Source organism: Trachypithecus francoisi, unplaced genomic scaffold (genome assembly GCF_009764315.1).
Source record: "Trachypithecus francoisi isolate TF-2019V2 unplaced genomic scaffold, Tfra_2.0 Lachesis_group2, whole genome shotgun sequence".
Lineage (NCBI taxonomy): Eukaryota > Metazoa > Chordata > Mammalia > Primates > Cercopithecidae > Trachypithecus > Trachypithecus francoisi.
The window spans coordinates 176,941,880-176,965,169 of NW_022681465.1; the positions used below are offsets into that span (position 1 = coordinate 176,941,880).

The 23,290-nt window shown below is 39.4% G+C and overlaps 1 protein-coding gene and 1 long non-coding RNA gene across 8 annotated transcripts in view; one reads left to right on the plus strand and one right to left on the minus strand.

Moving 5' to 3' along the window:
* LOC117065999 overlaps window positions 1-4,323 on the minus strand; it is a 15,267-nt gene extending 10,944 nt beyond the window's left edge. For all 3 annotated transcript variants that reach the window (XR_004430130.1, XR_004430132.1, XR_004430131.1), the window contains exons 1-3: window positions 4,253-4,323; window positions 4,028-4,138; window positions 2,294-2,375 (exon numbers count right to left, since the gene is read on the minus strand). This is a non-coding gene — a long non-coding RNA (uncharacterized LOC117065999). The remainder of the gene's footprint in view (window positions 1-2,293; window positions 2,376-4,027; window positions 4,139-4,252) is intronic.
* Window positions 3,993-23,290, plus strand: part of TICAM2 (toll like receptor adaptor molecule 2) — a 25,036-nt gene continuing 5,738 nt past the window's right edge. For 3 of the 5 annotated variants that reach the window (XM_033181502.1, XM_033181503.1, XM_033181506.1), the window contains exon 1: window positions 5,514-7,937. The gene's annotated coding sequence lies outside the window, so the exon portion shown is untranslated. Of the gene's footprint in view, window positions 4,052-4,333; window positions 5,065-5,513; window positions 7,938-23,290 lie in introns of those variants that run through there. The other 2 variants (XM_033181504.1, XM_033181507.1) reach the window with 2 other exon arrangements.

The window sequence follows — 23,290 nt, forward strand, 5'->3', positions numbered from 1 at the left end:
TTTTGGGGACATATTGGGATACAAATGTATAATTGTTGTATTTTCCAGGTTTATTGAAAGAAGCTTTATCATTACAAAATTATCTTTATTTCCACTAAAAAATTTTGCCTTAAAATTAATTTTATTTGATATTAATGTAGCTATACCAGCTTTCGTTTGAGTAGCACTTGTGTAGTATATCATTTTCCACAGTTTTACTTTCAGCCTTTATGTATATTTATTTTTTAGAGGTGCCTCTTATTTATATCATATTGCTGTTACTATTACTGTGTGTCCTATCTGTTCTGTGTTTCTTTTTCTCTACTTTTTTTTTTTTTGATAGTTTTTGTTGCTGTTGTTGTTACTCCTTTTTTTCCTCTAGCTATTAGATCGGAAGTTGTGTATATTTCTGTTCATGGTTATTCTATAAATTTCATTACGCATCTTTGACTTACCAAAGCCTAAACTTGCCCAGACTTCTGGGCAGTACAGTAGCCTTAGAACACTTTAACTCCATTTACTGTCCTCCCAGCTTATATACTGTGGTTGTCACGTATGTTGTCATAAATGTAAGTCATCACTATTGTTTTATATAGTTAATATTGACTTAGATTTACCCACACATTTACCGCCTTTCTTACTCTCTATTCCTTGCTGTGTCTTTGAGCTTCCATCTGGAGTAATTTTTCTTTTGCCTGAGTATATGTTTAGAATTTACTTTAGTGCAGTTCACCTGGTGGCACATTTACTTTGTTCTTGTTTTTTGAAATGTCGTTATTTTGCCTTCTTTTTGAGAGACTTCCCCTTGCCCCCTGCTTGACAGAATTCTAAATGGATGGTTATCTGGAAGGGTAAAGATAACTTTCTGTTGTATTCTGACTTCCATTGTTACTGGGAAGAAGTCACCTGTCAGTCTATTGCTCCATTGAGACTAATCCATTTTTTTTCCTCTGGTTGCTTTCAGGATTTTCTCTTTGTAATTATTATTATTATTATTATTATTATCATTATTATTATTATTATTTGGAGTTTCATTATGTTGTATATAAGTGAGGATTTTATTGTATTTTCCCACTTGGGCTTTGTTTGGCATCTTGGACCTGTGGGTTGATCCGTCAGTTCTGGAAAATTCTCAACCATCATTGATTTGTTCAAATTTTGTTTAGAATCTTACATCTGTATTCATGAGAGATGTTGGTCTGTGGTTTTCTGTTTTTGTAATGTCTTTTGTCTGATTAGTATGATACTAATGCTGGCTTAATAGAATGATTTCGCAAGTATTCCCTCCTCTTGAATTTTTTTGAAGAGTATGTGTAGGATTGGTATTATTTCTTCCTTCAATGTTTTGGTAGAGCTCACTTTACCATTGAAGTCACCTGGACATGAAGTTTTCTTTGTGGGAACATTTTTCACTATACCTTTAATTTCTTTGATAGATTTAGGGCTTTTAAAATAAAATGTTTCATCTTGACTGAGTTTGTCTTTTAAGGATTTTTTCCATTTCATCTGAATTGTTGAATTTGCTGGCATAAAGTTGTTCATAATCTTTCCTTAGTAACCTTTTAATAACTGGTATGTCATGTTACCTCTCTCATTTCTAATATTTGTAATTTGCATCTGGTCTCTTTTTTCTTAACTTACCTGGCTAGAAGTTTATTGATTTTGAAATCTTAGTAAACCATCTTTTGGTTTTATTTCTGGGGGAATAAAGTACCATAATCAAGCTTAGTAATCCTTTTTCTTACCTTCCTCCAGGATTTTGACTAGATGGGATTCTTTGTCTAATGAAGTGACCTAAACCTTCATTTCTACAGAATGGAGCCATTGATAGGCCTGTCTTGTTGCAGTTTTCCACTGACTAGGACTGTTAGCACTAAGGGACATTCTGGTGAATTTCCTAGTTTCCAGATATAGCCTTCTTGTTTCCATTGTATAACAGAAACACAGTTTTCCTCTGATAACTGGAATTAGCTATCCTGGCCAGTCCATTGAGCTGCTTTTCTGTTAGTTTAATGGCATGAGGAACCTCAAAAGGCCAGGGCCAGTCTCAGCTCCTAAATCATCAAAACGTGATTCTTTTTCCTGAAGGAAGTGTTCTACTCTTAGACTCTAGAATTTCTAAACCCACGAAGCCCAACATTTTGGGAATGGGAAGCAAAAATTATTCATGTAGATTCTTAGGTATGCTATTGAACAGAAATACTCCTTCTACCCTTTGGCTCTGAGACCTGTGCATCCTGGTAGTAGGGAGACAACTCCATATATTGACTGCATATTAAATTAATATACCGCATTCTGTAGGATAGCACCCTACCTTTTCATGATGTTGCCTCCCAGATACCTCTGTAACCGAGCTCTCATTTTGCCACTCAACCATTCTATCAAGCTAGCTACTTCTAGGAGAGAAAGCATGTGTTAAAACCATTGAATTAACTTCCATTGCCATAAACTGTGTACCTGGTTGGAAGAAATGTTTTGGGGATTCTTATGTAATGGATAAAACCCTCAGAAGTGTGAAGAATATTAGTGTCAGTGGAAACACTGCAGGCAGAGAATGCAAATTCATACCTTGAATGTGAATTATCTTTGTGAAGACAAAGTGCTACCTATTTCTTATGGAAATTGCCCAATGTAACCATCATGTTACTGGGTTGCCAGCAAGTCTCATTGAGAATAATGCCATATTAGGAACCCAGCCTTGGAAATATAGTCACACTTCACATTGTTGCCAGGTTGGACACTCAGCAATGATAGTAGCCAAATAGTGTAGGTGAGGAGAAGACCATACTATTGAACCTCCATCATTGCTTTGATGGCCGCTTGGCACGTGGGCCCATTAACCAAGCCCTGGGTTGGCTGGAGAAAGACTGACCTCTACCAGACAATTCATCTTGTTCCCCTTATTACTGTAAATCTTCTCCACCTGATGTATCCTATTAGGCACTTATGTGGGACATGAATATCTTCACATGCCCTCACCACTCCAAGAGGGTTATCTGTAAGCCTCACTGACAGATCTTTTACAAATTTTCCATTTTGTTCTTTCCAAGAACCTAAAAGCTAGATGATCCATTAGACACTGCCTATAAGTCAGTATATTTATCAGTTTGTCATGTCATCCCCGCCTTTCTTGAATGTGAATAACCAGGTATGTAGCTAGCAGTTGCCCACTAGGAAGATTCCCTGTCCCCATTACCAATGCATGGATCTGAAATTGTCTCACTTCTTTACATACCTATAGCCCTAGATTAGACTATAAAATCTCCATGAGAACTAGGACTGTGTCTCCTATTCACACAATATCCCTAATGCCTAGCACATAGAATGTACTCTAACCATGTGTGGCGTGAGTGATTGATGCATTTTCTTGAACATTTGGAGAGAAAATGTTAAGCAATTAAACTTGTAACCAGTTTAAGATTTTTTTTTAGTACATGTGACTGTATTATGAAGAACAATGCAAAATTTGGAGCAATTTAAAAAGATGAAACAGTTCAAGTAAATTTGCCCATGACACTAGTGACTTCAGGCTCTTTTATGTATGCAACCTAAGTGATGAATAGGTAAGTATGTGTTTATGGAATCTGTCATTGGTGGTATTTCAGTGGAAAGATTTGAAAAACTCTGATTTTGAAGGGTTGCCAGAGAAAGAGGAACAGGCAGAGGAAACTGAAAGAAGAATTTTAACAAGCAGGATGAGCATAAAGGCAAAGTGGGGTTGTCAACATCAAGGAAACAGTGTTGGGAGACAATGGTCAACTCTCTATCGCCAAAGAGAGACTCCCAGGAAAAATGAGGGCAACAAAAGTATCCGTGAATTTAGGAGGCCACTGCTTACCCAAAGAGTTTAGGCAGAATTGTTGGGAGGTGCAGTGGTTGGAGAGTCAACTGCATGAATAATGAATTGTGTTGACACTGTACATAATACGGTATTTCTGACTCCATTGTGGCATTTCACCAAGTAATTACTACCTGAAGTGCCTCCCTTCAGTAAGCCATCCTGTTGCTGGATGGGGAAAGAGGAGGAGGAAAGAATTCTTAGCTTTACCTGTACTGTGCTTCTGAGACCCAGGTATGAACCTTCACTTCCAATTTACTATCCATGGTCTGATCCGATGTTCAGTAACTGGGTTCTCCTTTGGCAGGGAGTAGGTATTGCCTGAGAATTAAAAGGGGAGGGGAGATTTCTGAACTGGAGCTCTTAGGTTATGACTAGGATTGGGTGCTTTGAGGCAGCAATGGAGCTTTATAAGGCTTCTTATGCTTCATTTACCTAATAGCTTTTTTTTTCTCTCCTGATACTCAGTGGAGTTCCAATCTGTTCCGTTGTGGAGAACGAACCTGAGAAAAGGGATCTTTCTCAGGGTAGTTTTTGGGGGCAGGGGCGGTTGTGCTGCACACCCCAGTCAGGGGTATGGTTGGCTGCAGTAGTCAAGCGAGACAGCCGCAAAAGGACAGGAGATGTCGAGACTATCTTAGGGAACCGGGAGAGTCCCTGTGCCTCTGAAGGGTCTAGGGTTTGGTCTGTAAGGAGCAAACACGGTGGAATTCCTTTCTAGATTTTTCTGGGCCTCGAAGTCTGGTTTTTGGGGTACATGCCAAAAAAAAAAAAAAAAAGGGCAGGGAGAGTCCACTACCCTCGGTGACAGTTCCCCATTGCGGTTTCCCCTCCTCCACCCTTCTTTGCGAGCTCCTTCCTTCTGCCGAGAGGTATCCCCCCCCATTAACCCCTGACTCGCAGCTGGACCGCCCCGGCCCGGAGCGCCTCGTCCCGGGTGGGGCCCGCTGCGGCAACGCAGCAGCCCGGCGGGGAGCGGCCCCTCGGGAGCGGCAGGGCGGGCGGCGACCTCCAAGGGCTGAGGCAGCGCGTCTCCAAAGGCGTGGGGCCTCTGCTTCCCGCGACTCACGCGCGTCCCGACTCCGCGAGCGCGCCGGGGAGCAGGCTGCTGTGGGCGCGGGGACTGGGTTGCGGCCCGCGGTGTAGGAGGCGGCCCCGGCCTCTAGACGCTCACCGCCTGGGGCGCTCGCTGGGCCAGAAAGGAAGACGGAAACGCCCGGGCTGGCCGTGGCGGCGCTCGCCTGCAGGCAAGTACCGGGCGCTCTGGCGGGGGCCAGGCCGCCGGGGGCGCGGGGTGGGCGGGGGGCCGGGCCGCGGGGGCGCGGGGTGGCGGGGGCCGGGCCGCCGGGGGCGGGGTGGGCGGGGGCCGGGCCGCCGGGGGCGCGGGGTGGGCGGGGGGCCGGGCCGCCGGGGGCGCGGGGTGGGCTGGGGGCCGCCGCCGGGGGCGCGGGGTGGGCGGGGGGCCGGGCTGCTGGGGGCGCGGGGTGGGCGGGGGGCGGGCCGCCGGGGGCGCGGGGTGGGCGGGGGGCCAGGCCGCCGCCGCCGGGGGCGCGGGGTGGGCGGGGGGCCGGGCCGCCGGGGGCGCGGGGTGGGCGGGGGCCGGGCTGCTGGGGGCGCGGGGTGGGCTGGGGGCCGCCGCCGGGGGCGCGGGGTGGGCTGGGGGCCAGGGCGCCTGCGCTACGTCTCCAGCCCGCCCTACCGGCGGGCGCGGGTGCTGGCGCTGCTGTCCCCAGTGCGGGCGGGCGAGCAGGCAGGCCTTTTCGTCTCTTGGGTTACTCGGAAGGGAAAATCCGCACAGCTGTCTGCTTTTTGTTTCATTTTGACTAGAAAACCCATTTTCGAAAAGACACCTCAGAACCATAAGCAAATAGCCCAGAGTCTTCAATGCTCTAAAGGCTCCGGATGAGCCCCTGCCAGGCACAATGAACCAGCGCTGGAGGTTTCAGCGTGGGTTCTTCCTACTTGGCTTTTTGGCCAAAGCTAATTTGGATAAAAATAGTTTGACTGGCAGCTGTGAGCGATTTTTCAGTATATTAGGACCTCACCAGCTTTCCACAGTAGTAAACTTTTTTTTAAAAAAAAAAAGTCTTTTAAAATATTCTCACATTTATTACTTTTTAAATTTATCCTTTTAATTTTGGAAAGCAAGGGTGAGAAAGGCTATATGATCTGGAGGTAAAAATACACCATTGTATAGAGTTGAAGTGTTATCCCCTGAACCCGCATTGCACGTCTACAAAGGAGAAGAACTTGTCCTTCTCCAAGTGTTTAGTATTCGTTAGATTAGTGTTTTTCAAACAAGCCTGATGGGAAGACGCATTTGGGACTTTTGTTTAAAATGCATCCCCCCTACCTCTGAAAGTTTAATTTGGTAAGCTTGATTTCCAGAATCTGTATTTCTTTTTTTTTTATTATTTAATTTAATTTTTTGTTCTGGGATACTTGTGCAGGTTTGTTACATAGATAAACGTGTGCCATGATGGTTTGCTGTACCTATCAGCCCATCAATCCTTACATTTTAATATTTTGAAGTAGTAGGTTGGTTATCAATGGAGTTAAGCCACTCCATTTTATATTTCATTCAAGTCAGAAAATAGATAAGCAGATATAGGATATTGACACCTGCATTTGAAGCAAAGTAAATGTGACATGTACGTCTTACTGTATGGAACTTGAAGTACAAACCATGCTTACACTGTTGAATCATGCACACCTATCTATCTGTTGAGTCATTTGTTCCTTATGATATTCTTAAAATGTATTCATTTAACAAATATCTGCTGTTAAATCTTTTGTCTTTAATCCCCCTAGACCACACATCCCATTCTAGGTCCCACTCCACTACTTTGCTTCTTTTTATAACAAACAAACAAAAATCCTCTTTGAAAGATTTACCTCTAAGTCTCCATTTTCATTTCCCCTGTTTCTTCCTACCCCCTCTCATCTGAGGCTTTTTGTCCCCATTACCCCCTACATGGACCTGACATTGCCAATGACTGTCTTATGAAATCCTGTGTCTGTGTGTGGTTCTTATCTTTCCTGACCCCTCAGTAGCATTTGATCACTCCCTCCTCCTTAATATTCTTTCTTCTTCACTAATGTTCTGCACTAATATTCTTTCTTCTTCACTTGGCTTCCAGGTCACCACATTCTCCTGCATTTCATTCTGCTTCTTTGTGTCTCCAGGCTTCCCCACCACTAAATCTTAGTATGCCACGAAATTCATTTCTTGGCCATATTTTTCTAGCCATGCTTTCTCCCAGGATAATTTCTATCCCAAGCCATATTCCTTGGCTATAAATAACATCTATCAGCTGATGACTGCCAAAATTTTATTTCTAGCTTTACTGCTCTTCTGAGCTCCAGATGTGTATGTCCAGCTGGTTACTCAGCATTTCCATTTGGAAGTCTGATAGGCATTTAAATTTAGTATGGACAGACAGAACTACTGATGCTACACTCACCAAGTTCTCCCTCTGTTTCCCCTCAGCTCCCTCCCTTATCTCAACAAACAGCCTCAGTTACTGCCGTTCAAGTAGGCTGGAATTCTAGGAAATTACTCTTGACTTCTCTTTTTAGGTCAGACCCCGCATCCAAGCATCCAACAAATTCTCTTCACTCTATCTTGAAACAAAAGATCCCAAATCTGCCCACCTCTCCCTCTCTGTAAGCTAAGCCATAGTCCTACCTACTGATGGAGAAGTCTCCGCCCCTGCCCTTCCTCTTCTATAGTCTTTTTCAAACAGCAGTGATTTTTGTCAGACATACTCAGAACTTTCATTTCCCTTCAAAACCTTCTCATCAGAATCATAAAAAACAACAACAAAAAACAAACAAACAAAAAAAACCACACACACACACACACACACACACACACAGACTTACAATGGCTTTAAAGCCCTGTATGATCTAGTTCCTGACTATTTCTCTGAACTCATCTTCTGATTTCCCTCTCACCCACTCCTCTGTAGTAACACTGATTGTGCTGCTGTTGCCTTTGCCTGCAGCGGGTCTCTGCTAGACCGTTGCACACTGTACTCCCTCACTTCTCTGTTAGCATGCTGCCTCAAAGGTTACTGTGCTATTGTAGCAAGATCTGTTTTGCTGCTGGACTTGTGCGGTAGGTTGCTATTAAATACTGAATGCCACTCTCTAGTATTCCATGAAGCTTATGGCAACTTTAAAACATTGTTGGTTGCTTGAGTTCTCTAATATTAAAAATGCACAACCATTTTTCTTTTTAGCCTAATTTTGATAAGATAGACAGTTTGCCTTTAAATTCTGTGTTTTTATAAAATCTCTTCCTGATTTGGAGATTTGCCCTTTAACATCAGTTTTCATTTTTAGATAAAGAAAATGGAAGAAAAATATCCAGTTCACTAAAAGGAATATTTGGTGGGGACCAGTTACCCCCTCACCCCCACTAATAGGGGCAATAGGAAATAGGAAGCAATAATCTAACATTTGGAGATTCTTTGAATGGTACCAGCAACAGGTAGTTTATGGGAAGAAGAAAAATAAAGACTCTCATTCAGAGAATAATATACAAGTTTCTAAGTTCTGCAGTGACTAAGCCAATATCAGAGTTGTCAAGATTTTATAAGATATTATATACATTCAACTCTTTTTTTTTTGAGACAAGGTCTTGCTGTGTTGCCCAGGCAGGCCTTAAACTCATGGGCTCAAGCAGTCTTCCCACCTCAACCTCCCAAATAGCTGGGACTAGAGGCACATACCACTGCACCTGGCTCCAGTTCTCTCTTGAGGACTATGTAGAAATGAAAAACAATATTTTCATCTTTATGAAGAGGTGTAGCAATGAAAAGATTGTTTAATTTATAATCCTTATTTCTCATTTGAATCCCTAGGAACTGGTTCTGTTATCAGTAGCACAGGCACTATTGCCCCTTCTTTTAAAGGAAAAGAAGAAAATTCCTTCTCATTTTAGAATTAGGATTTAAGATACTTAAATAAATATTTCCAATAGAAGATTAAATAAAATAAGTAGATTTGGAATATGGAACAAAGAGAAGAGTAGGAGGGTTCAGCGGAAGCTAGGAGTGAAGTTATTAATAGTATCAAAACACCTGCCATAAGCTTCTGTCTGTTGGCCAGAGCAGTCATTAACCTGGAGCTTCCTAGCAACTGAGTGAAGAGAGAGGGTCCACAAGATGAAAAAGCAGTGCCCAGGTGAAGATCAGATAGAAGCGTTTTTTAAACATTGACTTGCTCAAGGACCTGTTTTAGGTACTATGAAGATGAATGTTCTGTCTTCTGGTACTTAAGAAGAGTATTGGAGAAGCCCTATTTGGTTTAGAGTTAGTAAACCCAAGCTCTTGGAATATTTGCGTATAAATAAAAAACAGATGAAATAGAGCTACACCTGGAGATAGGCTGAACTCATTTGGAATGTATAGATAGAGCTTGTAAGGAAGACACTTACCAAAGGTGCTGGAAAAGATATATATATATATAAGGAAGATACTATTTAGATGGAAATCAAGTCGACATAATTGACATAATTGTTGACAATTACTGCCATAATTGATATTTATAAAAATATAAAGCCTAGAAAATGAATTTTTATTTACTAAAAAACTATTTTTTCAGATTGTATGATCATTGTTTGAAAAAGTGAACATGTATGTGTCTATATATATGTACATGTGAAGAACATATGTGAGTTCACATATACATGAAAGAATACATATATACACACACATTTATATATTCTTATGCATATACCGTTCACAGAGTATCAATGTTACTTTTTTGGTATTCACTTGGCCCATGAACAACACGGGTTTGTATTAGGTGGGTGCCCTCATATGTAGATTTTCTTGAACAAAACATGGATCAAAAATGCAATATTCCAGGATTCAAAAGCCACACATATGGAGAGGTGACTTTTTGTATAGGCAGGCTCTGCAGGCTGACTGTGAGACTTGAGTATTCTTGGATTTTGGTATATTCAGGGGTCCTGGAACCCCTAGAAGCAGTCTTCTCTGACCTTAAGTATACCAAGAGATGACTGTACTGCATTTTGTTTAACGAAGCTGAAATCATATTGTGTATACTGTCTTATAGTCAGTTCTTTTTGCTTTAGTTACATTTCATTTTTGTATCATGAGAAGCATTTTCTCATGTCATTAAAATTATAACATTCTAAACATTTTTAGTGGTTTAATAGGATTCAATCATATGAATAATGTGACATAGTTAATATTGTCATTCCCTAGTTTTGGGATATTTTGATTTTTACCTCCAGTGGAATTTTAACTAGCTTATGACACTATGTACAAGATCTCTTATGATAATAAAATATAGTCATATAACTCACACTTCAAATTTGCAAGAAAATATCTCCATAGATTGCATGACAAGAAAGCTAAGCCAGTTGGAGAAACTGACAAAAAGGTCTGTCAACCTAGATAACAGAGAGAGAGGCTCTCTAAAAGAAAGTAATATTTATTCAGAAATAGGTATTGCAGCGGGAATATGTGTTCCATAGTAAATTGTGTGTACTCAGGGAAGTAAAGGCAGACAAAGATTTTCAAAGTAAAAATGAAGAGGTTTACATAATTGTTTTGAGATAATTATTTTTGGCTTGTGGATAAATAACAAGGGTGGCACCAGTCTGAAGTTGGACAGGAAGTTGCTGGGCAGATGTTCTCGCAGAAGTACTTTTTGTATAGGACTGTGATGGCATTTGTGCAAGGTTCTGGTTTTTGTGGAGACTTTTTTGATAATTCTGGTTACTAGGCATATATGTATAAGAACCTTTCCTTCATGGCCTTCCCTGGCTCTGATTGTCTGGTTTTTTAACACTAGTGACTCGATTTTGATTCTGACAACTCTCACAGACCCATAAAGACCCATGTGCAGGGAGCTGGAGGAACAAAGTGGAGAAAAGCATGAGATGGGGTTGGAGCTGAAGTAGTCAGGCTATGCAGGGTATTATTTGTCATATCAAGAAATTTTTATATCAAGCACAGTAGGAAGCCAATGCAGGGTTATAAATGGGAGTAAGTCAAATCAGATGTTTTGAAAGATCATCCTTGCTGTTGAGTGGAGAATAGATTAGATTGACTGAGAGCAGGGGACCAATTAGGAGGCAGTGCATTAGTCCAGGGTAGAGACATTGATCTAGAATGAAAATGTGGCAGAGAGGAAACTTGAAATGATTTGAGATTGTCTGTTAGAGTTAGATACACAGGACTTGGTGATCACTTGGAAGTGTAGGAATAGGAGAGTAAGAGGAAGGTGTCAAGGATACCCCAGGTTTTGAGTCAGAACAGGACAAATGATAATGCCATTTACCATGATGGAGAAGTCTGGGAAAATGAAGTGCAAGCTACCTTCCAGGTCAGCATGTAAGACAAATTAAGAGTGCTGTGCAATACATATTATAAGAGATGTGAACCAGATATTATGGATATACAGAAGATGAGTACTTAATTTAACTTGGAGATAAAAGGAAATGCAATCCTTGAGTAGTATCTTGAATCATAAAAAGGAGCTATTCATGTAGATAGTTGGGGAAGGGTATATTCTAAGATGGAACATGGAGGCAAGACATGACATTTGGGAAAACTAAACAGGTGGATACTAGAAGTCTCAAGAGTAACATGGTAGGAGCAAATGTTATGGATAAAAGGAGAGATTGGATCATAGAGGGCCTAGAATGTTATTCTCATAACATAGAGTTTTTCTTGAAGGCATTAGCGTATTATCAAAGGGATCTTTAAGCAAGAGAAAAACGGATCAGTTTTCCATTGCAGAAAGATCTACCTAGAAATGATGTAATGAGGAAAGAGACTGGAGGCAATGAAACCAGTTGGATGTTATGGGAATCTGTAATCCTCTAAGGAGGAATAATATAAGTCTTGAACTAAAGCATAGGCAGGGAATGGAGAGAATGGGAAAAGAGACAGATATGTTTAGGAGACAGAGTTATCAGCAGGACCTAAAGTTTAGTGGGTGGAGTTGTGGGGAGGGTTTGTTTGAATGGGTGAAAGAATATGAGAATAATTTCTAGGTTTCTGTCTTCATAGGTAGAGAGGATATTAGTATCATTGGCCGTGGCAGAGAAGATTGAGGAGGAAAGATTGATTGACTGATTGGTTGATCCATCTGTCTGTCCATCTATCCATTTACCCTATACTTATTGAATGCCTATCATGGCCCAGGTACTATTAGCTTGACCCAATAAGCAAACTCTGGTCAACAGAGGGAATGACTGTACCAAGCCCAGTTTGATATCTATCACTCATATTAGTTCTTGTGGCCCAGTCTCCCTTGGAATCATGTCAGAGCGGTGTGCAGAGTCAGGGGTGCTACAAACCTAGAGAAGGGAGTGCTGTTTGGAAACAAGTCACAGACTGAATTGAGTCTGTATCTGTCATCTCAGATGGGGATGAACTTGTCTCCTAAAAAAATCTCCTAAAGTCATGATACGCCTTTAGCCATCATTTATTTCAGTTTATCCAATTGTGAGTCAGTCCTCCTCCTCCCAGGCTGCAAGGGTATTTATGGTACCTTCTTAATGCCAAAAGATTTCACCAATTCCTAATTGCCTGCTTTTGTATCCTCTTTTTCTGTGGTCATTTCCTGAAAGTACTTTTAGCCAAAACATCTATCATATATTTTTTTTCTAACAGATCTAGCCACTGTCACTTTTATGTAGTCGTTATGCATGAAAACTGTTTGCTAGAAAACAACATTTTGGCACACAGTATAAACACCTTGTCAAGCTGCCATTCAGACTGAGGAAAACTTAGTAAGTTGAATAATTTTGTATTTCTTGGCTAAGAGCCAGTGACAGAACTTAGTCTCCTAAGCTGACTGATCTACTAGCAAAAAATGTATAACTCTGCTATTTGGTATTTAAACACACATGCTTACATACATTTGTTTATTTAAAATTAGAAAAAGACATCTAAGACAAACAGTGCTCTCATGGATTGGTATTGTATAGGAAAGCACACAACCATATGTGTGTTTGGGTGTGTGTGAATATGTACGTATACATACACACACTTTCAAGCAAGCGTATGCAAAGAGGCACATATTCAGTGTAATTTTAACACAGAATTGGGATCATACTGTAAGTATTATAGTATATTTTAATTTGATCACTTTTAAAAAAAATAAGTAAGTAGATAATGTTACAAAGGTCATTTTTGTCAGAGGAAACACATCTGAGGCATGGATGAAGTTACAGAGCTGAGAAGGCTGAGTGTCCTGGCAGAAGAGAGAAGGACCAAGCATGATACCCACATTTTTGAAAAATGTTTTTATATAGTAATAACATAGAACACAAAAGCACATAGAGCAAAGTATATAGTTGAATAAATAAAGAATCACCCATGGAACCATTTTCTGACCTACAGTCATTTTTCCCAAAGATTTTTTCCCGCTACTCTGCAGTACGTCTTTTGTTGTACATCAAGTGTCCATATATGTGCGAATCTGTTTCAGAGCTCCTTATCCCATTCCATTAGCAATTTGTCTAACATTTTGCCGAATTACATTGTCTTCATTATTGTAACTTTATAGTAAGTATGGATGCTCAATAGAGCAAGGCCTCCCAACTTATTCTTCCAAGTGTATTGACTATTCTTACCCTTTATATTTCCATAGAAATTCTGGAATTGAACCTGTAAAACTCAACTTTAAAAAGTCTTGTTGAGATTTTGATTAGTACTGCATTGAATCTATATATCAATTCAGAGAGAATTGGCATCTTTACTATATTGAATATTTCAAATAATAAACATGATATATATGTGCATTTATTTGGTATTTTCCTTTTATATTTTATCTCATTAATATTTCTGCGTGGAAATCTTGCCCTTTTTTTGGTTAGATGTATGCCCAACTATTTGATATTTTTTGATCTATTGAAAAATGGCATTTTTTGTAATTGTATCTTTTATCTTTGTTATTGGTATTCAAAAATAACAATCGAATTGTTTATGTTGACCTTATTATATCCATGTTCTTGCTAAACTTGCTTGTCTTTTAGTAGTTCTGGTAATTTTTTAAATTTTCAGATGATAGAAGACCCTTTTATTTCCAGTTTGCTGAGAGTTTTTATAATGAATAGCTGTTAAATTTTATCAGAAGATTTTTATTCTTAATTGTCAATGTGATTAGTTACATTGATTTTTTTTTTTTTTTTTTTTGAGACAGGATCTCATTCTGTCACCCAGGCTGGAGTGTAGTGACAGGATCTCGGTTCACTGCAAGCTCTGCCTCCTGGGTTCAAGCAATTCTCCTGCCTCACCCACCTAAGTAGCTGGGATTACAGGTGTGTGGCACCACACCTGGCTAATTTTTGTATTTTTAGTAAAGATGGAGTTTTGCCATGTTGGTCAGGTTGGTCTTGAACTCCTGGCCTTAAAATGATCTGCCCACCTTGGCCTCCCAAAGTGCTGGGATTACAGGCATGAGCCACCACACCCAGCCACATTGATCAATGTTTTACCTGTTAGATCAACCTTGCATCCCTAAAATAAACCCAACTTGGTTGTGTTGTATTATCCTTTTTATAAAAAGCATCCATTTTTCTAATATTTTGTTTATGATTTTTGAAGTAATCATGAGTTAGATTGATCTATAATTTTCCTTTTTGTAATATTCACATCAGTCCTTGGTGTCATGGTTATGCTGGCCTCATAAACATGAGTTGGGGAATGTTTCCTCTTTTTTAATTTTGTAGTTTATTATTTTATTCTTTACATATTTGATAGACTTCCCTGGCTACCATTTGAACCTGGAGTTTTCTTTCTGGGGAGATTTCCAATTATGAATTTATATCTTTAATAATAATTGAGAGAGAGGATTAGGAAGAATAGCTAGTGGGTGCTGGGCTTAATACCTAGGTGATGGGATGATCTGTGCAACAAACCATCATGGCACACATTTACGTATGTAGTAATCCTGCATATCCTGTAAATGTACCTCTGAAGTTAAAAGTTGAAGAAAAAAAATAATTGAATTCAGGTTCTTTCCTCTGTGTCTGTTTTGAGAAGTTGTCTATTTCTAGGAATGTCTTTATTTCATCTCAGTTCTCACTTTTGTTTATATATGCTTGGTCATAATCTTTTTATTACATTTTAGGGTCTGCAAGATCATCACTGAGATCCCATTTTCATTTCTGACATTGGTTATTTGTGCTTTCTTTCACTGTGTATATGACTCTAGAGTAGCAGCTATTTTCTTTCAGCACATTAAAGCTATTATTATTTCTCTTGAGAAGCATTTTATTGTTGCATCTTTTAAGGTAATCTATTTTCTCTTGCTGTTTTTAAGACTCTTTTTTTTGCTATTGGCTCTTAGCAGTTTTACTGTGTTGAAGCTAGATGTGGTTTTCTTTTTATTTATTTTCCTTGAGTTTCATAGGACTTTTAAAAATGTGTGATTTGATATCTTTCTTTAATATTGCAGAGTCTTCATATTATCTCTTAAATTACTGCTTCGGTTTAATTCTCTCTCTTTTCATTTGGGACTCCAATTTACATATTTGTTATACCTTCTAATTGTATAGTTGTCCTGTATAGCTTTTACCTGCTTTCTTGTATTTTACATTCTTTTTTTTTTTCTCTGCCTTATTCCGAAGGGTTTTTTCTAGCTTGTTTTCTAGTTCGTGAGTTCCTTCTTCTGCTGACCTAATCTAACGATAAATCCACCCATTCAATTCTTAATTTCAATGACTATATTGTCAGCTGCGTTTGCTGGTTTTCTTGTCTTCTTCCAGAGAGGATTTAATTTTTGCTTCTGCCAGATTCCTGGCAGCAGTAACAATCTTTGATCACTTTAATCTGATTTCGGTGATGGGGGTTATTAAAAAGAGTGCTTCAATTCCTGGGAGGATCAGTCTGTTTTTAGATCACCCTTACACCTAGGTGTAGCCTTCAGGGTCCCAACCCAAAGCACGTTAGTGGAGTCACACTTTTGTCTCATTAGCCATGAGGGGCTGTCAAAAAGCACAGCACCAGCTTTCTTCCTCTGGACTTGAAACATTCTCTAGGGGGAAAGTTGTCTCTGGGTTTCTGTCTTCTGGATTTGTGTCCAATAATTCTTCACTAGGTCAGTAGTTCTCTGATGCTTCAAGCCTATTTTTTTTTCCTGTTTTGTCTAGCTTTTCTAGTTATTCTCAGCAGTAGCATTGATCCAAATTACCTAGACCACCAGTACTAGAAGTGGAAGCTTCAAAGAGCCACATTTTGATCTTTGAGAAACAGGCCAAGAAAGAGCATTTAGTAAAGGAGACTGAGAAGGAGGAGATGCGAGAGAGACAGAGACATGATGATATAGTTAAATGGATATTGGGAAATGCCTTTCGTGACTTTAAAGCCATAATAGAGAGTTAAATAACTTTTCATAGGAGTTTTTTCCTCTTTCCATTGTAGCCTATATCTTTGGAAGAGAAAGATAAGATGATGGTTCTAAAGGGAAAGATATAATACAAGTACAACATGCAAGTAAAAGCAGGAGAGCAAAAGTGGAAACAGAAGAACCTGAAAAATCTTAAAGAAAACTGATTGTCAGCAGCTGAGACATCTGTATACATCTGTAGCTAATAGATAGGATACGGATGGCTAATAAAGGAAGTGAACTTGAGTTTTTAATACAATGTATCCCCGAAAGGATTTCCCTCGTTAAAACAAAAACCAAACTAAAGCAATTTAGAAAATGTACATTAATATTGCTTTCTGTCAATAAGACAACCAACTTGTACAGAAATTTCTGAATCCAGGTATGGGAAGCACTATGGAAAGTTTTCATATTTCATTTCTTGATAGTTAGATAATGGTCCTTTTGTCTACTTTGTAATCTTTTCTGTTTTCCGTATTATGTATAATGCATATGTCATATTTATATTCACTTAACTTTTTCTTTTTTTTGAGACAGCGCCTTGCTCTGTTGCCTAGACTGGAGTGCAGTGATGCAATCATGCCTCACTGAAGCCCCAAACATCTGTGCTCAAGTGATCTTCATGCTTTTTAAATTTATTTATTAAATGTTTTTTGTAGTCATGGGGTCTTGCTGTGTTGCCCAGGCTGGTCTCAAACTCCTGGCCATAAGTGATCCTCCCACCTCGGCTTCTCAAAGTATTGGGATTACAGGCATGAACAACTGTGCCAGACCCTATATTCACATAGTTTTTTAAAAAATGTAGCATAATTGATCATTTTAAAAATCCAACAAAATATATTTTGATTGGTTACTTTCTATTCTGGTTGAGTCAATGATTTATATAATAGGGATGATCAAAAGCTATCTTTTTGGCTCTCTCTAAAGCTACAGAATTCTGTCATATCTTTGGAGCTGTCTAATTTATTCATTCAAAAAGCATTTCTTGAATGCTAACTATATGCTAGGCTCTGGGAATACAGTGATGAATAAGACAAGTTGATCCTTGTTCTGATCGAGTTTACAGTATAGAGGGAAAGATGAGAAACTAAGCAGATAACCATACACATAAATAATTAATTGTGATTAGTGCCATGAAGGAAAGATACAGAGTGCTAGGCTTTGATAGATCCCATAACTCTAACCTTTCTAATGCAAGCTCTAATAGCTAAGAATGAAAAGTATAGGTACTGGCTTACTCTAACTGTAAATAAATGCCAATAGGTAATATTTGATATTTGATAATCCTTTTATTTAGGCTGGGCCTTTGCCATCCTTACTGATTCTCTGCAGTCCCCCAAAGAAAGAAAACAAATGACAGCTGATTCTCAAGAATGTTATTTCAATCTAAGATCAAGATTCTACTCATTCTGTACTCAAATTCTACTCATTCTGTTCCTGAAAATACTTATTACCCTAGATGCAATTTTTAAATATTTCCAGTGTCTAAGAAGTCTAAGAATAGTCTACATGTTTCTCATCTGGCTGGCACAGATCTGTTCTATTGTGTCCTGACAGCTCGGCAGAGCTTGGCACACTCCCGTGCTGTAGTTGAGGGATCAGCAAACTTTTTGTAAAGAGCCAGGGAGTAAATATTGTAGGCTTTATGGGCTATATGGTTTCTGTTGCAATATTCAACTCTGCCTTTGTAGTATGAAGTAAGCCACGGACACATACATCAATGAAGGGACATGTCTGCCTTCCAATAAAAATTTATTTACAGAAGCAGGTGGTAGAGTTTGTTTTGGATGTTGTATCAATCACAGTTTAGTTGTGAACAACAGAATCTACTCTAGCTAGTTTAAGTAGAAAGGTATGTATTATGAGATATTGCAAGATGTACAGTATTACTGGGAAAGTTGAAGAACTGCACTCTAGGTTGGGTTTCTAGAAACACCTCTCAAAGCCACATAACAGACGTGTCTACTCGCCTGGGGCTTTTGGCACACTCAGAAGCCTCCTGCCAAATCAGGAAGCAGCCAGCTCCTTAATTACGCCAACTCTACCAGAATCGTAGCCAGCAAAACAGGTGCTTGATGTTCTACCTCCTGGCATATTTAACTCAGACATGTAAGTACATCCGATTGGTGAACTTAAATTACATTTAGGAAACCTAGCATCGAGGGAGTCTGGGAGATACAAGTTTTTAGTACTTGTGGTACAGAAAGTACAGGAAGATACAGTAAAAAGAGACAGGAATAAATTTTGGGTGAACAAATCTTTAGTAGATACTGCAGCAGATCCACAGAACACCACTTTGGCTAATTAACGTCATGGACACCCTTCTTTTCAAACCTAAACTTCTAGGCAACAGTAATAGCTGTAATGGTATGCTATCTCCCAATATAATGCAACTCTCCTTCATATAAACTGAAGTGGACTCACCCTCTCTCTAAAAGGTACAACCTGAAGTCCCACAGGTCACTGTATCATCTGTAATATTCATCACAGACATTATCCTGTGACCCAGCACACTCAAGAGTTAAGTGTCCTATTCCTCTTCAGCAAAGGAGCAGTGGTGGAGAGACAGAGCTTACCCAGTGCCCAAGAGGATAAGACCTTAATTCTAAGAAGCTTCTACACATGTATTTCACCCTCTTTCTCTTTACTAGCAAATTCCCTTCAGTTTGTAAGCGTTCCAAGTATTTCTTCTCTTAATGAAAGCCTCTCCTGACCCTGCATTTAGTTGTGTGAGTATTGGCCTTTCCTTTCCCTCTCAGCCAACCTTTTCCTCTGAATGTCAAGGTGCTAAATGCAGTGGATGCTGACTTCTTGGCAGCCATGGGTGCTGACCACTGCTGAAGCCCTCTCCTCCCTTGGCTTTCAGATCCCATTCTGTGTCTGATTTTCCTGGTACTCCTGGGCCACTCCTGCTCCATTATGGGACCCTCACCCTGCATATGCTCTTCAGTCATTGATTCTGTCTTTAGCTCTCTCTCCTCTCTTTTCACTACCTATTCTCAGTTACTCACATGATTTAAGCAAGCACCTAACTTGTATCCCCAATCCAAAATGATCTTTTATGCCCCAGACCTACATGTCCAAGTGCCTACTGGACAATTCTTGGAGGCCATGGGCACGCAAGCTCCATAGGTCCCAGACTGGATTACTTGGTCATCCCCAACCCACTTCATCCTGATTATATTGCTTTTCCCAGTGAATGGCACCACCATCCACCAAGTTACACAAGGCACAAGCTTGGAAGGCATCCCTGACTCTTCCCTCTCTGCCACCCCCATTACCTCCTACATATCTTTGTCTCCACTATCACTTCATCTGTTTGGGGCTCTGCTTTCTCACCTATACTATTGTAGCAGCCTCTTAACTAATTGTTCTCCCAGTCTAGCATCTTCCAGTCCTGTAGCCTAGTTTCTTTACAAACCTAAACTTCCAGACAACAGCAATAGCTATAATGGTATGCCGTCTTCCAATAGAATACACTCTCTTTCATATAAACAAAAGTGCACTCACCTTCTCTCTAACAGGTACAGCCCAAAGTCCCATAGGTCACCATGTCATCTGTAATATTCATCATCAACAATTTTAGGACTATTTTAACCTGCATCAAGTCAGACCAGATCACTCGTATTTAACACGTACCAGGTGCTATCTGTCTGCCAGCATGATGAAAGCCAAAGTCCTGAGCAAAATACCTTAGGTTCCTTATAAGGAACCTCTTTTAATGTAGTTTACCTTTCCCCTGCTGTCACTTCTTTCCCTTCCTCTTGTACCTCCTCCTTCGTGGACTTGAGCCATAAATACCTGGTGCAAAATGATTCTAACATATAGTCTTTGCCCTCTGGTACCTCAGTGTTATTTCAAGTGCTGTTTCCGCTGCCTAGAAAATGTCCACCTGTCTTTGTCTTGCAAGTGAGTGTCCCCTGCTGCAGATGGCCCTCCTGAGTGCTTTCATGGCACCTGATATTCTGAATAAAGCACCTGTGCAGTGGGTCCTAATTGTCTTGTTTAATTGTCCTGGCTTCACATCTCTAAAACCTAGTATGTTTGGCTGCAGAGTGAGTTTCCAACAAAATATTTATTAATAACAAACATTAACAACAAAACTTATTAATTGAACACAGGAATCTTGATTTTACAAATATTTGCCACAAGATGGTGCTGTTCAGATATGAAAGAAAAAGGCTCTCCAAGGCCGACGGATATCAGTACCAGGTGAAATTACTTTAAATATGTTACAATTTTAATATTGCTACATTCATCGGTCACCGTACTTGACCATCATAAGCATTTGAAGTCAATTAAGTACTGTCTTTCTCTTGAATTGCTTTCTTTCCTTAGCAGCTGGGGTACCACTCTCTTCTGGTTTTCCATCAACCCATCAACCTTCCTGACTAGTTCTTTTCTGCCTCCTTTGCTGGTTCTTTCTGTTCTGTTTTGTTTGTTTGTTTTTTTCCCAACACTCTACTTTTATTAATGGTTTTATTAATGGTTTATGAATTGCATGTTGTCATAGCAGTAATGGGTAGAAGTGACTAACAACTTGCCATAAATCTAAAATAAAGACAGATCATCAACTATCCAAAAATCATTTGTAACATGATACAAATAAAAAATCACTGCAGGAATAGTTAATCTTAATAATAATGCCCACAATAACTCCACCATCATAATGTTGGCGTGCCATAGGGCTCGGCCTTTCTTTTTCTATCTATACTCACCTCCTTAAAATCCTGTGTAGTCTTTTATGATCTTATATTGTCTTTTTCAAATACTATCTATACAAAGATAAAGGTCAAATATGCATCTCCCCATTGGACCTTTCTCCTACACTACAGACTGTATATTCAATGCCTAGACAACATCTTCAGCAAATCTTCTCAGTTCTACTTTCAAAATATGCCCCAAATTTAGCCACTTCTCACCACTTTTGCTACTGCCATCCTGGTTCAAGTCATCATCTTGTTACTGTTGGGTTTCTGCAACAGACTCCTAACGAGTGTTCCTGCTTCCACCCTTCCCTTCCTGCCTTCTATTCGCAATGCAGCAACCAAAGTGATCCTATGAAAACTGGTCAGATCATGTCACCCTTCTGCTCAAAATCCTCCCCTGGCTTCTCCTCTTGCTTATCTCCTTCTAGGCTACCCTTGGCTCCCTCCAGCCCCACGGCCCCCCTTTGCAGTTTCTATTTTTTCCTAATAGTGTTTGGATCCTTGATTTGTCTATAGCCTCCCTTTTTAATCTAATTCTGTTAATTTATCTCATCTTTGCTATTTTTGTTTCATTGATTACATATTCTTTTTAGTACCTCCTAGAGCAAGGGTACTCAAAGTGCTTGTCCATGATAATGTAAGAAGCATACACCAGAATGTAAACTGTGCTGCTTCCTGCTTTGAAAGTGTCTTGCTAGGGAAAAAAAAATGTCAGCTGAACTAAACAGCATAATTAGTGATGTAGTTGATTTACATCCTGGCACAATCTGCTTATGTCTTCATTGGTAAGAAACAGTTCAGAGACTGGCATCTTGTTCGTGGACTACACTTTGAGTAGCACCATCCTAAAATGTAAACATTTGTTATATAAATTTTTTAGCTTCTTTTTTATGTATTTAATAGCAATAATAGCTGCTAACATTTATCGAGTCCTTACTATGTGCCCAGCACCATTCTAAGCCATTTTGATCTTCATAAACCCCTAAGGATAGGGACTATAATTATTTTACAGATAATGAAATCAAAGCAAAACTATATTGATTAATTTATACAAAATCAGTTATTTTATAGCAGGAAGGGGATTTACACTCAGGCAGTCTGATTCCAGAGTGCATAGTCTTCATGAAATGGAATTTTAAATCTGTTTTTGTATGCTATGATTCTTCTTTATATTCTTTTATATTTCCTGTAATATTTTACATATTTACCATAGCATATTTGCCATGTTGTTTTTTTTCTTTCATTCCTGTTCTGTTTAATATAGAGAGTTCTACCGGGGTCTCTTTTGCATAGATATAAAGTGGATACATTCTGGACTCTCCTTCCTTCTTATCTCAGATAAGAGCTTCCCTTCAGAACTTTAGTTTAAGGGCACCATTTGGATGGATTATGTTTCTTTACATTTCTGTTTCCTGAGGGGATGGATATGATTCACTCTGTTGGGCTTTGGTGAATAGTAATTGGTAGTTTCCCTCTTATGCCTTTTCTGGGGCAAGGGATAGAGCTGGGGTGTCATTCTATCAAGTTGTAAGTTTTTTTTTTTTTTTTTTAAAAGCTCAGCCCTACGGAGAGCAATTTGACCAAATGAATCACTGTTCCAAATGGAAATCCCATTGGGGGAATTGTTCTATAGATAAATTTGCACACATATGAAATGCTTTTTGTACAGAATTATCCATTGCAGCATAGTTTGTCCTAGAAGTAGACTGGAAACAACTCACATATCCAAGAACAGGGAATGATTATGGGATAGCCACATGCTGCATGATTATGTAGTTGGAAATAAGAAGTTCTCTATGCGCTGTTATGGAAAGCCCTGCAGATATAAAGGGAAAAAGCAATGTATACTAATGTTTATCTATCCACTGCTGTTTGGCATTTATATGTCATGTATACGTATGAATAATGATACTTTTTCTGAAAAGAATAACAAGAATATTCTTTCAAAATATTCTTATTTTGAATTTTGGGACATTTTTGAAAAAAGGAAAGAAAAATAAGAATATATGTTCATAGAGAAACAGTGGAAAGATGCAGGAGAAACTGATAAAAGTGGTCACCAGCAGGAGACCATGGGGATAAGTAACAGAATGGATGGAGACACACCACCACCTTTTTTTAAAAAAAAGTAAATGAAAATATATATACATACACATTTTAATTTTTATGAACAGTGGTCTCACATGCATCTCCCAAGTGGCACCCTCACTCTTCTTCCATTTAGCTGAAGCAAGGAGGTAAAACCTAAATTTTTTAAGCCTGGTGTTCATTGTTCTGATGGAGGAGGACTTTAAAGGAGGCTTTCCAGGATTCCTTTGGCCAACCTTCAGGTTTCCTTCAGCATGCCATGCCTTTCCTTTGTTCCAATAGAGTCCTTTTTATT